Raw genomic sequence first — 18,039 nt, 5'->3', positions numbered from 1 at the left:
CCCTTCTCTGGACATGCTCCAGGGCCTCAATGTCTTTTTTTGTAACGAGGGGCCCAAAACTGAACACAGTACTCAAGGTGTGGCTGAGTACAGAGGGATGATTACCTCCCTGCTCCTACTGGCCACAGTATTTGAAATACAGGCCAGGATGCCTTTGGCCCTCTTGGCCACCTGGTCACAATGTTGGCTCATGATCAGCCAAGCATCAGCAACCATCCCAGGTCCTTTTCCTCTTTGCAGTCATCCAGCCACTCATCCCCAAGCCTATTACACTTCATGGGGTTATTGTGGCAGTGCTATAGTGCTGTACTGTCTGTCCATTTTATTAATGTGCTTAGATTTCATTCTAAGCTTTCTGGCATATGGCACTATGTATTCTTACAGATGTACCAACATCACGGAGTTATCTCTAGATCTGAGTGCATGACAGGGCCACAGGCCCAGAAGGAGATAAAAGAGAGGGGAAAAAAAAGCAACTAGCTCATCTTTTCATCATGGCGCAACCAGCCCCAGCCCCCGCGACTAATGAGGCAAGGCACTTGCAGGCCATGTGCTCTGGGAGAGGGGGAGAGGGAGAAGTGTAGGGAGACAGCAGATGGATGAAAAAAAAAAGCAAACAATGGCAATGATCTGAGGAGGAATGGTAATTTACTAAATGCAAAAAATCAAACAAAATGAGAGAGAAAAGAGTGTCCAAAAATGAGTTTCTATGTTAGTAGACTGCAGGGGAACCACATGCTTTTCTCAGTGGCAAACTAAGAGAGAGCGAGTTAGTGAGAGGAAGAGCGGCAGGTTTCCTGCCAGGAACACCAGCTTTCTTCCTCTGTGTGCCAGGTCTTCCAGGAATGGTGCTCCTCCCCTCCCATCCAAGAACCCAGAGTGCCTAAAAAAGGCAGTCCACAGAACCAGAACATTAACTCTTTAATTCCCACTGTTTTACATGATGATCCAATGTGCATTACTGACAACAAAAATCACAAAACCACAATGCCACAGAACCTGCATTAAGGCTACAATGATTTACGTATGAATAGAAAAAGAACACTATTATTACTTTTGATCACTCCAGCTAAGTAAACTGAGTTCTAGAAATCCATAGAAATAGAAAAAATTCAAGATGAGTTCAAATTTCTTGGACTGTTGTCATCATTTCCTTTGGAATATAAACTGTGTTAATACTACCGTCAATACAGTTCTGCATTCATGTTACTTTCTATAGCTATATGTATGCAAAAGTCTTGTGGAATGTTCATGTGACAAGGGGTCTTGGGTCTATCTTGTTAGTACATATTCTCTCAATCAGTAAGAGAGGCTACGATCTTTCACAATCTGCCAACTCTTACAGATCTGAATGGCTGGATATGGATGCAATCGGCTAAGAGTTGTTTTCATGCTGTCTGGCATCCACACAGTCAGAATTAAAGAAAAAAAGAGTTAAATTTTTAGACAGTGAACTGAGAAAAAAAAGTTCCAGAGAAAGGGCAGTTAATGGGAGCAAGCGCGGGAAGTGCGCAACAGAGTACAGTAACCTGAAACAAAATTCCCAAACATAAGATTTACATTTGTAATTATGTACTAAAAGATTATATCAGTTAAAAATAAAATAAAATAAAATAGAATAAAATAAAATAAAATAAAATAAAATAAAGTAAAATAAAGGGGGGGAGGAGATTTTCAGTTGAAACGTCTGTTTCCATGATGGCTACTTAACTGAGAAAGGGAAAAATAGCACTTCTTCAGATAGCACTGAGGAGAAAAATTGTAGTAATTCTGTAAAGATATTATTCTCCTGCATGACAACTGTGAAGGTAGGAACTGTAGGCTTTAAATGCAAATAATCCATCAAATTAATTTTTCAAGAGGTTATTGATCATAATGCTGAGTATAATCTCAGTTCATCTATGTTCTGTGGCAAGACTGGATTTCAGAAAAAAAAGCTACTGAGTTTATTCTGAGACATGAAATCTCTTTTACTGTGGTGTCTGAGATAGAGATGATTTCCTCTGGCCTTCCTTTGTGGTTTTCTCCTTTACCTATTCCACTATTTCCTGCAAGCTCTGGTCAGAAAACATGAAGAAGGTACCAACCTTGATTGTGGGATTTTTGCACAATAAGAAAAGAATTAAGGAAACAAGAAAGTTAATAAGGGGGGCAGGGATGGCTGTGATAAGGAAATTTGTAATATTCCAAGAGCAGTGGTGTGAGAATCCTTCTTTTTTTTTTGGCTCAAAGCTTGCTTCCTGAGGTATTTCTTGCGATAAGACTCTGAGTGATTGTTGAGGAGGCAAGTGATGGGTGCTAACCGTGTGACAATCAATATCACTTTGGGAACATTTGAAAGCCCCTTCCTCCAGAGCTGCTTGCCTCCAGAAGAGAGTGCTCAGGAGTGTTCACTGGCAGAAGATCTGACCTGTGACTAAACAGCTCCAGCTTGGTATGGGAGGCTGGGGGATGATGCCATTGTGTCCTGTGAAGGCAAGATACAAGTTGGTGCCTCCCTGTTCCCTCTTATCTGCTGGCAAGGCCAGGAAGATAGGAACAAAGGAATTTCCTGCTGAGATCCCAGAGCCAGAAGCTGCCACTCCAAGAAGAGCTGACTTAACCACTTTGGATTTGAGCTGTCACTGCAAAGACAGCTGACTCGACCACTTTGAAACCATTGAAAAGGGGACATCATGGCCATGATCATCGTTGTCGCTGCCGTTGTCGACGTCATCATCAACAGAACAATTCATATTTTATTTTTTTTACAATATGAAATCTAACAACTTCCAAAGAAACTGAGCTGTCTTAAAATGGTGTTTGCAGACTTACATTTTATTTGTACATTTGTGCAGAGTTCCTCCTTAATTTAGTTCTGTTAATGTCCACTGATCATATGTTTGATATTTAGATATCTAACATTTTTTTCTTATTAAATTTAGCAAGTATCAGGTGGCTTTCTCAGTGGTATTGAAATGTAACAATAATAAAACAACTGACAATGTCCTTTGTTGCTGTTTACGTGTTAATGAGTTTTTTTCCCAGTTCATATACAGGATAATAACTTCTGCTATACAGAAGAACTGTAGATTCTGAGAACAGCCCATGGTGATCTATTCTAAGCCTCACAACAGCCTCACAACATGAGCAAAGGCAATTTTCTCTGATAAGCTGTGATAGGTACCCAGCGTACCCATACTCTTTACAGTATTTGCATAACTTGTTGTTTTTTTTTAATTTTAAGCAAAAGAAAGTCAACCTGACTTACTGGATCTTAAATGCTTACAATCTAAAATGGGCAGTGGAAAACAGAAAATGTTAAAGTTTTTAGTAAGTCATTACAGGTTCTAATTCCCTATAGTTCACCTTGTTTATTAATTTATATTTATCACTACAAATATTCATGTTTGTTCCCTTAAGAATCTTTAATCTAAAGAAGAGGTAGCTGAAAGAAATCACAGCAGGTGAAATTTCCAGCATAAGAAGCTGGATCTGTTTCTTTCATAAGGAAGAACATGCATTTGGAATAGAATTACTCTATAAATAAATCAATAGTAAACAACAGTAAACAGTGCACACAAATAAAGGTATTTATCTTCAGAAAACACAAGGTCATAGAAATAACTGAAGAAAAGAAATTCTCAGCAGGACAAGGGAAAATAGCAGGACAAGGGGAAATGGTTTTAAGTTGAGGGAAGGCTTAGGTTGGATGTCAGGGGAAGTTCTTTACAGAGAGGGTGGTGAGGTGATGGAACAGGCCGCCCAGAGAGGTTGTGGATGCCCCATCCCTGGAGGTGTTCAAGGCTGGATTGGATAGGATCCAGGGCAGCTTGATCTAGTATTAAATGGGGAGGTTGCTGGCCCTCCATGTGGCAGGGGGGTTGGAAATTCATGATCTTTGAGATCACTTCCAACCCTGGCCATTCTGTGATTCTGTGATTATATACTGTCTTATCAAACTCTGTGCATGTTTGTGTTAGTTTTCTGTGTCTTCAGGGTAATATTCAAGTTTTAAAAAGTGAAGGAGGATCTTGAAAATTTAATTTATAAATAGAGGACAAAAGTAAATAATTCAAGAATGGAATACTAATTTGAAGAGGATTATTTTGTTGAGAAAGAGAAAAGAAATCACTGCTTTAGATGTCAGAGGTGTATATAGATGTTCTCAAGCTTGTAGAGGACTGAGAATGTCATTGAAATTATCAAATTTCCTTTATAACTTTACACTTCACTTCTTATGTTGCTCTTCTCCATTCCCTCCTCCCAGATCATTAACTATCCATCTGCTATCTGTGTTCAGCATCAGTAAAAATTTACACTGATCTTGATTAACTAGAAGGCGCAAATCATGCCTAAGACATAACTGTGAGTAAGCATACAGAAATTGTGTTTATCTCAACCTTTCACCAGGAGTTTCAGCCATCCCAGGTTGAACCAGTTTTAAGAAAAAAATATGTGAAAAAAAAGAAAGAAAAAAGAAAAAAGGCCATCTGCAATGAAGAAAGTTGTTCTCTTCCATAGACATGAATTTCACAAATCCACATGGTCAGCTAATGAGTGGGAGTGGTAAAGCATGATGGCACACCACCCATGGATGCTGCTACAAATGTTAATCTGCATTGGGCAGAGTTGGGTACAATTTCATCTTAAATTGCTGATGCCTGAGCTGATTTGCCAGAGCCTGAAATGACTTTCCAAGGTACAATGCAGTGTATCAGCTTTCAGAATGATTCATTTTTCTGAGTTATTCTATACATAAATCTGGCTGTAAAGGAAAGTTGATTAGTCAGTTCCTCCCTGCACTAAGTTCAGTCTTTTGCCCACAGTTCAACATAGATAGGAAAGTGACTAACTTGTCATTTTTTCTTTTTTCTTTTACAAACAGCTGCTGGAGCTTAATTGGTGACGAAGAAAATGCATCATCAATTATAATCTGTAAAGCCTTGAGGATGGCAAAAAAAAAAAAAAAAAAATCAATGAAGGAAAATCAGGAGAAATGGAAAGGCAATAGAAAAATGGGGGAAACTCGAAAAAAATCACTTTAAAATAGAAAGTAGAGAATTATGAATAAACTGGAAAAGAACAAAAATGATGGAAATAGGATGAAAGTCACTATCATAATGCTTTAAAGTTAAAAAAAAATTGGATGTATATATATACAAAAACAGAAATACGGCAGAAGTCCCTGGATGCTCATCTGGAAGATTTATTACTATATAAATAATGTTTAAGAGGCAAGTTACTATAGTTTGCCTCTAAATAAGGATTATTTTCCTCAGGCATAGTTGTACTGTGGCAGTTGCATACCTTATGGCTTGCACATAACCAATTAAACACAAATGAGACTTTGGGTACTGTTGTTTCCTTCGAACATCTTTGAGATTGCAGCTTGTTATCCTACTACAGCCTGTGAGAGAAATTTATACTGAAGCTCCAGATGATCTGTGTAAAGTCAGGCTGTGATAAAGCAGGTAATTTAATATAATTTGTCCCATCTTCAGCCAAGTCAGATCCTGCTGAATCATTTTCACTTCTTTCAGGGCTGGAAGGAGATATGGTTTGATTGCAATTATAATTGATTATAACTGCATATATATGTACCATACACAGTAGGTATATATTTTACATACAAAATAATCTGCTTTAATTTTAATATGTAAAATGAAATTAACTGGTAAATCAATGCAACCTGTCTGCTTTAGACTGATTTCAGGAGGAACAGGTAATCATAAACTAAGAATCACAAAGGTGTTCAGAAAAATTCCCAAAGATCATAGTGATGATCCGTAATCAATATATATACCTTGTTTAACCAACCAAAGTCCTGGACACCCTGCTTGGCTGACTCTGCTTGAGCAAGAAGTTTGGACTAGATGCTCTCAAGGCATTCCTTTCTATCTCAATGATTCTGTGATGTTGCTTCCTAAGGTTTCCAAAGAACACTGAATAAAAAGAGGTACAAAGAAAATGTAACTCTCTCTCTAATCACTTCTACTTTGTTACAACACTTTCCAAAATCTCTCTGCGCCGAGATCCCTGGCCACCCCTTCTTTTGAAATTCAGTAATGATGGTAGTATTTTTTTAAGAATTTATCTGAACCCACTATCCTTTTTCCTTCAGTTTGGGCATGAAGCACCCACTGTGACATAAAACTTTTTCACGTAACAGTTGAAAAAGTGATCTGAACATTCTCAAAGTTAAGGCATATTTGATGCTAGTCTTTTGACATATTTTTGTGGAGTAGAGGTTTGGAAGATAGTCAAGCAAGCAAGAAGACAAGAAATTGACACATTGAGAACAAAATATTATTGTGTTTGTTCATAAAGCAAAAGCAAAATATGATAAAAAGGTTTCATATTTTCAGGTTTTTAAATTCATACTTCAGTACTGCACTCTAGTCTCTGGTTTGGTCTTTGCAAGCCTTCAGCTTCAGGTCTTCTGTTCTTTCAAATGTTGTAGTCCAAGATAAAATTAGCTGGTAACTACTCTTCAGCTGAGTCACTTTCACTGATACCTATGAAACATTCCACTCTCAAAATAAAATGCTTTTAACTATTTCAGTGATGGCTTTGTATGACCAATATGTAATAGTTAAAAAATGAATTACTCATTAATAATTATTTTCATTTTAAATTGCAGTCATCATCTGGTGACAGTTAGATCTTTTTCATTGTATTAGAATGCGTAATATTCAATATTCTTCAATTCTTTACTGTTTTAATGAGAAATATAATGCAGTGGTTTTCCTTACAAAGAAAAATAGACATAGCCAGTTGCTGGAACTAAAAGCTTTTAACTTCTCTTTCAGTCATCAATGAAATTGATTTACAAAATCTCAGTTCCTCAACTTCCTTTTCCACATATATATTTGTGAATGTTGCCCTTAAAATTCACAGATGTCATAGAACCAGTGACTGTCTGAGTTTTGCAAAGCAGACATTAGTATGCTTCATCCATGAAATGCAAGCTTGTTCTGTCTTTGAGACAAACTAAAGCCTCACATAACTAGTGAGGTACTAGTCCAAGCTAACAAATGCCTTTGAGATTTTGACTTCAGGGAAAGACCCACATTCAAAAGAAGAGTGGTATTCAGTAGTCAGCAAATTATGTGCTATAGGGGTTAAGACATTTTAAAGTATACTTCTTACATTCATAGATCTGTCATCTTCTTCTCCATGTACATCAGTAGCAAGACTACCTGGTCCAACAATTGCTAAGCAATGATACTATAATCAATTCCAGTTTTATGGTTCTATTCCTAAGACTTAACTGATTGTTACAAGATAACTAATGTGACAAACTAGACCTACAAACGCATTAACTACAGTATTTTATTCAAAGTAATCTATCCATGTACATTTTCCTTAATGAAATTCATCAAAAGATATTTAGTAATTTAATATTATTCTTAAAAATGTGAAAGCATTGGGAACTATTAATAATATAAATTATATCTAGATTCACTGCATGATTAGTAGAGAACTCCTCTAGGGAATGACTGTCAACAAGTGTAGGTACTTTGTCTTACATCTTAGAGAAACTTACCTTTGCCCAGAGCATGAGTGTGCTTGGGAATCTTTTTTCTACATCAAAAGAAGACTATTTTATAACACTCAGGTGAAGACAGTGAAGCTGGTTATTCCTTATACTATGCTGGAGTCTCCTCAAAAGATTATTTAAAGCTTTCTCTCTGTATACATGAGGAAGATCACAAAAAGTATGTACAATTTAAGTAATTTATAAGATAATTTTCTGCTTAATGTCCATATCCTCAAAAATGTTTCAGCATTTATCTTTCTAAGAGATATTTAACCTCTCAACTCTATGGAGGCCAGAGTCTGAGTGCACTGAATATACCTCAGAAAGTCAAGACCTCACATGCATATTGGGTAACATGTAAGAAGGTAGTTGAAGGTTGGGGAGACTCACATGTATTTGAATAGTAAAATAACTGAAACAAGTTATAATCATCTTTAGATATTCTGAAGTAGAAACATTGTGATGCTGGAGCTGCCATTAATAAGAGCTAAAGTAAGTACTGAACAATAATTTTCTTTTAATAGTGTAAAGTCACAGGGGATAAATTTACAGTGAAAAATGGAAAAACAGTGTAAAACAGAAAATATATCTTTGGATTTGACAATTTCTTCTAAGAATAGGGTGAATTCCGGCAAGAATGCAAAAGTAAAAATCAGATTTTGCACACAAAGACAACATGCCTGTGGCTATTACTTTATTTAAGTACTTTTTATGAAAGACAAATGCCATGGTTAGATTCCTAAGAGTCTGTAAAACCTGTGAGTAACCATCCTTTCAATCTTGCCTGGAAAGTCATCCCTTTAAGCAGAGTTGGCAGAAAATGAGTCAATAAAATCTTAGTATGTGGCATTTAATCCATGGCATAGACCACAATATTGAGATCACTTAGATATCTTTCATACTGATGAGGTACTCGAATGGCTTTGCAGAAACATCTTTTTACTTTTCTTGTACTGAGGAAAGTCTATCAGTACCAGCATCACAAGGTCTGATGTTGAGGTATATCCCTAATCATAGAAGAAAGTTGTTGTGTAGTACCTCTTCAGCCACTTTCCTCTTCAGAACTACTAGTTATACTGAATTTCAAATTATTCAGCAATAAGCCACATCTTCTAAGTCCAGTTGTATCTTTTTACAGCTTATGGCAAACTATGGCAAATTTTATTTTTTAAAAAACTTATATTTAAAAATATTTGCTATGAGAGTTGGGTATTTCCTACTCTGATGAGAATACGTGTTTTGCTTCACAGTTAAAGACTATTGTGACTTTGCCAGGAAGGTAGATAATTATTGTATGCTGACACAAACAGTTCAAGCCACTACACAGTGACACCAGCATCTGCAAATCAGAAAAGGACAAAGGTACACTTTCAAGAAATACTAAGTGAATTGCCTTTATAAATAAGTAACAATAAATGTTGTGAAGATGCGATTGAATCTACTTGATCACCTGAATGGATTTGGACCTTAATGAGACTAAGATTTCCCTAGATTAAAAGTGTTTTTCAGAAACAGCAGAGCAGTTTTGGTGTCCATCTAGCAGTGCTCTGAACAGATGCCTACTCTGTCAGCTGAATCAGGTAGACAGAAAAATTTTGAGCTGATCAAATTATAAAGTGTAGAAAGACATCTTCTATTACTATTTTTCTTTTAAAGTGCAAGTATCTTCATTTTCAGTTATACTAAATAACATTGTCTTTTTATTTTAACCTTGGCAAAGATTGAAGATAATGATACCGGATGTTTTATATGCAGTGCCTATGCTTGTACACTGAAAAATGGCAGGGAAAATCCCTTGGACTAGAATTTCATGCCTTGTACCGGGAATATGTTACCATTTTTCCAATGTGGTTTTGACCCAACATTTAGTCCAACTTCCCTGCAACAAACAGGGACATCCACAGCTCAATCATGTTGCCTTGCCTTGAAAGTCTCCACGGATGGGGCAGCAACCACATGTCTGCACAACCTGTTCCAGTGCCTAACCACTCCCACTGTAAAATATGTTTTCCTTACATCTAACTTAGATCTACCCACCTTGTGCATGAAACTATTTCCCCTTGTTCTGTTGTCTTCTCCAGACTGAACAGCCCCAGATCTCTCATCCTATACTCCTAGGAGATGTGTTCCATCCCTTGGATAATTTCTGTGGCCCTCCTCTGGATGTACCCCAACAGGTCTGTGTCTCTCCTGTGCTGAGGATTCCCCATCTGAAAACGGTACTCCAGATGAGGCCTCACCAGTGCAGAGCAAAGGGGCAGGATCACCTCTCTCAACCTGCTGACCATGTTCCTTTTGACACATGCCAGGATATTGTTGGCTCTGTGGGCTATGAGGGCACATTGCTGGCTCATAACCAGATTCACATCCACCAGTACCACCAGGTCTTTTTCAGCAGGATTGTACTCAAGCCTTTTATTCCCCAGCTTTTGCTGGTAGTGACCCCCTGGTTATACTGGTAATGCACAGGTTGTATTGGTAGTGATTCCACTACCCTTTGGAGGTAAAAAACTTCAAAACCTACCTTTAAATTGCAGTCTCCTGAACATGTCTAAGGATAACATAAGCTCTAGAAATATGCATGATTTTTCATTAATTTGCATAATTTCAGAACATTCCCCTAGGAAAATAAATAAACAAATAAATAAAAAGAAAGGTTTCATATATATATCCTTTTTGAAGTAGTGTCACTAGAAATAGCATAATTATGTTAATATTCCAGTCATTGTGGCATAGTTATAAGTGCTATTGCCAGCCATTTCAGTGGAAATACATGTAAATTACATTCAAAGAATCACAGAATCACAGAATTGTAGGGGTTGGAAGGGACCTCTAGAGATCACTGAGTCCAACTCCCCAGCTAGAGCAGGTATCCTACAGTTGGTCACCCAGGTAGGCATCCAAATGGATCTTGATTATCTCCATAGAAGGAGACTCCACAACCACTATACTGGCATGTAACAAAGACCCAGTACTACAAAAAGTTTTAGGTACTGGAGTACTTTACCGGTGCTATGCTAGGCAGGTACAAGAGATTTTTCTAAAGAGACTTGAATTGGATACTACCAATGCAAAATATTATATTTTGAGGGGCTCCCCTCTGCAGAGCTAGAGTTAGAAGAGGAAATATTTCCTTAACATTCAGTGGAGTCAGTCAGTTCAGGTAAACTGGCAGCTGAACACTGGTTGAAAGAAAAGAATTTTCTTACTGTGTGCTCTGACTGCGTGTGTACTTGGGTGGATATGAAAAAATGCAAGCATTAAAAAGACATAGAAAAGCATAGTTCTGATGTTTCTAGTGTTGACTGAAAACCAGAAATGGCAGAACAATAGGATCAAAAAGGCAAACATGTTAGATTAGTTTTGCCAAATACTGTGCTGTCTAGAGAGTGAATTTAAAAAACAGAAAAATTCTATTAGTCTTTCTCAGAGCAGTTTGCTTTAAAATCAATGAAGTCACATTAGAGTACAGACTTTCAGAACCACATATCCACCTTACACTGCTGAAAACAGTGATTGAAATTGAAAAACAGAGATTGAAATGCCAACTGAGCATTCACAACCCTTATTGGCTTCACATTGAGTTGTAAGTTCTTTTTATTTCCCAGCATCAGATCTTTTACGCACAAAGCATCCAATAAAATCAATGCACTCTACATGCCTGCACCATCAGAAACTTCATCCTACTGTCTTCAGTTTCTCTCTATAGATATTCATATCTTCACTGCAGAGAAGACAACTTTTACTCAAGCCAAAATGTTCCACTAACCACTCAGAAGACCTTAGCTTCTTTCTTTCTACTCAGCTTTGAAACCTTTCTGACAATAGAGTGGGCAATGGTTAGTGCAGACTCCATGGGAAAGAATTAGGGAATTATCACTGTCTCCTTTATCATGGACTCTTCCAATTAAAAAATGCATATTATGAGATGCTCTATATTTAAAACATGCATTATTTCCATTATATCAGGATGTTTAAGCAGGAAAATTGTCCAGAGAAATGATATAGATCCAAAGCTATTCAATTTGTTTATGTATGTTGGCATAGTTCAACAGTTAATCATAGACTAGAGCACTCTGCCACAGCTCAGAACAATATCAGAAGTGAACAGAATGTGTTGTTCCAACCACACATTCTCAAGACAGAGCTGATGGCACTTCATTCCTTAGTCAAAAGGAAATTATTTGAGATGGAACACTATTACTTTAAAACAGTGTAAAGTACATGCGCTATGCTTCTCCCCTCTTCACTTTAACTTAACATTCAAGTACCTACATAGGAGAACTGATCGTTTTGAATATTATTTTATCCAGTGCAAGAAAACAAACAAAATAAAACCACAAAAAAACACTTTATTACTGTATATTTTTTCTATATGTACATTCTTAGCATATATTCAAATGCTGAGCCACAGAATAAGTCAGTTCTGTGGGCCTAGGTGTGGGCAGAATGCTTTTTGAATATAGCAGAAACTGGCTCTCCATCCAAGATCAGTACATGTAAAATCCATTTTAAAACAAACAACAACAACAACAACAAATAACCAACAAATAACTGGTATATTAAAAAGATAGAAGACCCCAGAGCTGTGGTTTGAAAAAACTGAGAACTGCAGAGAACACGGTTTCACATCAGAGCAGAATGAGTTAACAGGGATATAACATAGCCGGAAAACCAAAAAGTGAATTCCATTTTGGCAATTACAATTTCTAATAGGAAAAGAAGGATTAAGAAAGACAGCTCTTATTAAGTAACCTAATGTCTTAATATGCTGACCTATTAGTTTTCTGATGCCTACTCATTACAGTTCTCGTCCATCTTACGTAGAAATCAGGTTTTTGTTAAAGGTGCTGATTTTTTTTTGCTGCATATTCTAAACTTCTGTATGAAGAATTTACCTGAAACTTCAGTCGTCATAGAATTAAGTTGTCTGGTATGTCCATATCATTCAAGTCATATTATACAAAAGATCCCTGGCTTTCAATTCATGCAATTTTTTATCATGGCAAATTTGTGTAACAAACAGGCATATTGTAGATGTGAAATGTCATGTCTATATCATTAAATTTCTTAGATTAAAATATAATTCAAAAAATCTTTTTTTCTTTTATAATAACAGCAGTATGTTGAGAAAGTAATATCTAATGAAAGGTTTTTTTTAATCAGAAAATTCTTATTTTTTTATTCTAAATGCTGTAATGATAGCTTTTTATCTGAAGAAAGCCTCTCTTTAAGTGATATAAAATAGTACTTTACCATCCAGAGTGTTGGACATGAAAGTGGCTATTTCTGAAAGAAACAAACCTGATTTCTTTGTCACTCAGTAGTTTTGCTAAGCACAGCATACTGCTTTGGAGAATTAAAATTTTCAAAGTGAAAGCTGGACTTTCTTTTCTTTTCATTATATTTCCCTGGTTTTCCTTAGTTTTATCCCAAAAGTATTCTGAAGTAATAAGCCCTTGTAGTATGCAGGGTGTTGACTTGTACAATCTATTAAAATAAAAGCTCTGAATCTACAATACAATATTTCCAACACTTGAAAATATAGAAAAGAAACATGTTCTTTTACTGCGAGAGAAGAAAAAAGAGTCATTTGCATGAAATTATTTAATATTGTGAAAATAGTTACGATCTTACTATTTTTAAAACAAACCTACTTTTTCAATAAGTAGTTGATAACTATTTGATCAGCTTAGGAGTAATTACTGGGGATGTCCACTGCTGCTTCGGAATACTATCAAACTTTGCTTAGTTTCACAATTAATTTCCCTTAACCCAATTTCTTCTCATGCTTCAGAGTGGAATATATTGATTAATATATATGTATATATATATATATATATATATGTAAAACATATCTAGCTATCTGCAACCCTGGAATGAATTTATTTTTATTCACCAACTATACATCCCAATAATCCTTGTTCTGTGTTATAACAATGCCATAACATTGCTGCATTTTATTATTGCTGTATCACAACTCAAGTTCTGCTTGTTAAAAACTAATTAATTTTAATTCAAAAAGTGTGGGCTACTCTTCAACTGGATAAAAATATAGGATTCTAAAAAAATTCAGTTTGGGAATTAATGAACATGACATTTTTATCCCCCACAACATCAGACTGTTGAGTACAGATTGTTTTGAAGTGATAAGTACGGGAGGAAGTGTACCAAGCCTGACTAATACTTCCGTTTTTCCTATAAACTATCAAATTTTATTATTAAACTCAGTAACAGTGAAAGGGACATTCAGGTGTACTGCAATGTTGGTCTTCAAATTACAGAGGGAGATACTGGGAAGATTCCTACTAAACAAGCTTCAAATCAGTTTGTTTGTTTTTGTTTTTTCAACTGGTGTGCTTTCCTATCATGTTGTGATTTATTTTCCTCTGTCTTCCTGGTGGATCACTCATCCACATTGGAATGATATATCAAGCACTTCAAAGACTGTATGAATTTATGCTTTTTTATGACTTTTACTGATCTTTATTTATATGAAAAAAATGCAACTATAATTACTGTGCAGGCGTAAGAATTATAAATGGTGACAAAGGTTTTGCATGGGGGGTATAGTCTTTTTTCTTTATATTTTTTCTCTTTGTTGACATAAGCCATATACCAACAGCGACAATGCTTTCTAAGCACCAATATGACAGTCATCCTGCTTGCAATTAGCTATCAACTTGGAAGCTTTACGAATTCAACCTCCAAGTGCTGGAATTAACTACTTAGTAATAATTGCTCAGTAGTTTGGCCAGGCTCAAATGTTAGGCAGTAAAAACCTATGAAATTCCAAGCATCAGACTTAAACCACATTAGGTCCTAAAGGAAAACAAAAACAAAAACAAACAAACAAACAAACAAACCAGAAGAAAACAAACAAAAAAAACCACACACAAAAACAAAAGCAAAACAAACAAACAAACAAAAATCCTAAACCAAAACCTAATCAAAACCCAGAAATCACTGGTAGTACCTATCCTTAATTGAATCAAGTTACTCAGGTCAAGGCTAGCCAAAAAAATGTTACTTGGTCATATATTGTAGTATTGTAGACATCCATCTCTGGCACAGAGAACCTCTAAGACTAAATTTAGAGCGAAGTTTTGTTTACTGCCTCTTTCTGTAGATTGACATGATGGAGTATGTCTGTGGAGTGAGGTGGAGAAATTTAAAGAGATGACCTATGGGATCACAACAGGTAGAGGTGATGGGGTGATTTAAAAGAAGCTATTACTAAATTTATAACACCTTCAGGCCATGTTCCAGCCTTGTGCAGGTGGATATCTTGCTAATTCATATTTTCAGGCAGCAGAAAAACTGCTTGTTAGAAAGGTTAAGGTGAGCTCAGAAAGACTGATGAAAGGCACATTCTGTATGTCTGGTAGGTCAGTTTGGAAAGAGCAGCAAGAAAAGTCTGTCTTGAAATGTTAGAGTTATAATAAAACACTGTCTGTATCTAAAGATCAACTTTATATCCCCTGTAGATTGGCACAAGATTTTCACTGGCAATTCTGAGCTTAAGGCTCAATAGTATCATTGCCTCTTGCTTCATTAGTGTACTCTGCAGCTGGACTACAAAATAGCCACCTTCCTGTCAGAACTAAGACAGGTAAGTGAAATCAGAGCGCCTCTGTGCTGGCAAAGGTCAACTCACAGCTTAGCATGAGCAGTGGTGCTGATATGAAGTTGCATCTTTTGCAAAATGAAACTTTGCTTTTACCTTTATTCTTTCCTTAAAGAAAAAAAATATGCTGTATATTTATGGTAAAAAAAAAAAATAATCATTAAATATTTTGTTATGCTTAGGAACTAGAATTAGGTCTGTGTTCACCATCTCTCTGACAAAATCTCCCTGCCTTTTCAAGGTCTTTACAGATCCATAAGATACATCTTTCTTGACTGCCCTAACTTATTGCTAGAACACTGAACTACATCCATGTAAATTATTCTCTTCAACAAGAACTGAAAGAGAGGCTAGACATTCTGTCTTTCTGGAAAAAAGTCTGAAACTAATTTTCTTGGATTTTACATGCATATACATTTAAAATAATCTGTCAATCTGGATATTTCATAGTAAAGTCAAGCAAATATTTAAGTCTGTTTGTATCAGTAGGTTCTTCAACGAATTTTGTACAAAGGAATTAGTGAAACATACATTCAAAACTGACTGTTGCACAGCCTAGAATTGCTCTATCCACGGGTCTTTGATAATTATTCTTTATGACAGTGTATCCTCTGTCAGATGGTTTGGAAATGTATTGAGTCTGAATAATGAAGAAGTGCCCAGATGGAACTAAGCATTTGTGTATTATATTCAATATCTGGTATTTTAGTGGAAACTTCCTCAACGTAATAAAACACACATAGGAATAAAAAAGAAAAAAAAAGTAGGAAAAGGAAAAAAAAAAAAAAAAAAAAGGATGACCTTTTCAACATAATTTACTTGCTTTAACAACACTAATTACTAATAGCAGGTAAAATACTAATATCTGTTGTCATTGATGTAAACAGGCTATGGTAAAATAGTTGAGGGTTATATTAAAATTAAGCAGTTCTTATGTAATGACCTTTTACATGTAATCAAAGGCAATGCTGAATATTTTTGAAAATTCCAACCTAAAATGTATTTTGTGCAACAATATATAAATGTATTGTAATATGACTCAAAACATAAGCAATACTGCAGTGTGAAATATATGAGACTCAAACTGAATATTTCATTTTACCTGGCACTCTTAAGCAGAAAGCACTCCATGTTTAATTTCTTTTATAAATCTCAGAGGGGAGTGATTTTTGAAAATATTCTCTATTCAGTCATCTTGAATACAAAGTCATTCAACTTTCCTAGATTTAAGAACTGTTACACAAATTACCAAAAATTGGGAGCTATCATTAAATTCCTGGCTTATGCCTCTCTAAATAGTTCTTTTTTGTTTTTTTTTTTTAATTCATTTCTTGAATCACTCTAAAGAGGTGTTTCAGAACTAGTATTTGACACAAAGCTACCATTTCAAAATCAAAGGTTAAAATACTTAGTTAATATAAACAAATCAGGAAAGAAGATTATACCTTGTTTGTTGATTTATGTTTTTCAAATAGGCTGTTATCTTTGAAACAAGAGCTAACTCACCCAGCCCCATTCAGAGGTATCTTCCCTTTTTCACTTTCCACTCCAGTCTTAAATGTGATAAAACTCACATTTAGTTAGTTAGACTTCACACTACAACTTGAGGTGTGAATGACAAAATGCAACTAAGAATTTGTAAAATGAGTTCTGTAACCTAACTGCATCAAAAGTTATTTAGCAAAGAAACAATATTCTGTGCCCCAGCCTAGTGAGAAAAATACAGTAAAACCTTTCAGTTGTTATGTATTGTGCTTTTATCAAACCCAAGTAATCCAATGAAGAATCATTTTATTAGTGTGGATAAGAAGACATTATGTGAAAAGTGATAAGTCAGCATATTTCTTGCACTATGCAAACTCTAAGAACAGATGGAGTAAAAGAATTACAATGGTTATAATGCACAAAACATAATTTACATTTAAACAATTAAACATTTTGAATGAAAGCGTTAATTAACGTCCAGTGCAAAACAGTAAGCACTGTAGATGGAGCTATGAGTAGACTTGTGTAATTTATGAGCCATGCATGAAATGGTAATACTCGTACAGAACTACGTAACTCAGACTACATTGCAATAGCTACATATGCATTTGAGGATAACACTTGATGCTCTTCAGAAAAATGAGTAAAAATGATCTATTAATTCTAAGAGACAGCTGGTTGCTCTTGTTACGCAGTTTAATTAAATTCTATCCAAATGTAATGGGAATCTTACTAATTGGCTCTAGGAACTTGCTGAGCAAGGCTCATAGCCTATTATTAGCATTTGGTTATTTTCCTTTGCATTTCTTCCTGAGCACAGAATCTACCAGGAATTGTGTCTGTATTTCTTTGTTGATTTTTTTTTACTAGATTACCTTGATAACATGCAAAGGATCAAATCCTTCTGCCACTATATATAGACTTTTGCAATAATATACTTCCATATTTACACTACTCAAAGACTAAGCATCTTTCTTCTGTAGATGAGCATGCCAGATTTTTCAGTTCCTTGTACACTGTATTCTGTCTCTGCTACTTTGAGTTAGCCACCTTACCTGGCTTCTTAAGTCTGCATGTCTTCTGGTAAGGCTGGATAGTCGAGCTATTGGCTTTCTTGACTGTTAGTAACTGTTGGATCTATCCCACTTGCATGGCTTCTTGTACTAAACATTTCTAAATAACAGTCTTTTTACTGCCCTGTCTAACCCTTTTCACAGAAAAAGTACTTCTTATTGCTTAAATGATGTGTTTCATCAATAATCAACATCCTTCTGATACCTCAAAATTTCGAACACCACCAAAACCAACCTTTTGCAGCCTCAGTCCCCCCGTTTACTATTCCCAGGCCAAGCTGCACATCTTCTCAGAACAGATCCCTGGACACCCTTGTTTGATAGGTCTGAAC

This window comes from Lagopus leucura, unplaced genomic scaffold, assembly GCF_019238085.1.
Source record: "Lagopus leucura isolate 7727_CA_CO unplaced genomic scaffold, USGS_WTPT01 Super-Scaffold_100001, whole genome shotgun sequence".
Lineage (NCBI taxonomy): Eukaryota > Metazoa > Chordata > Aves > Galliformes > Phasianidae > Lagopus > Lagopus leucura.
The sequence above is the reverse complement of the archived record's forward strand: the minus strand, read 5'-3'. Positions refer to the sequence as shown.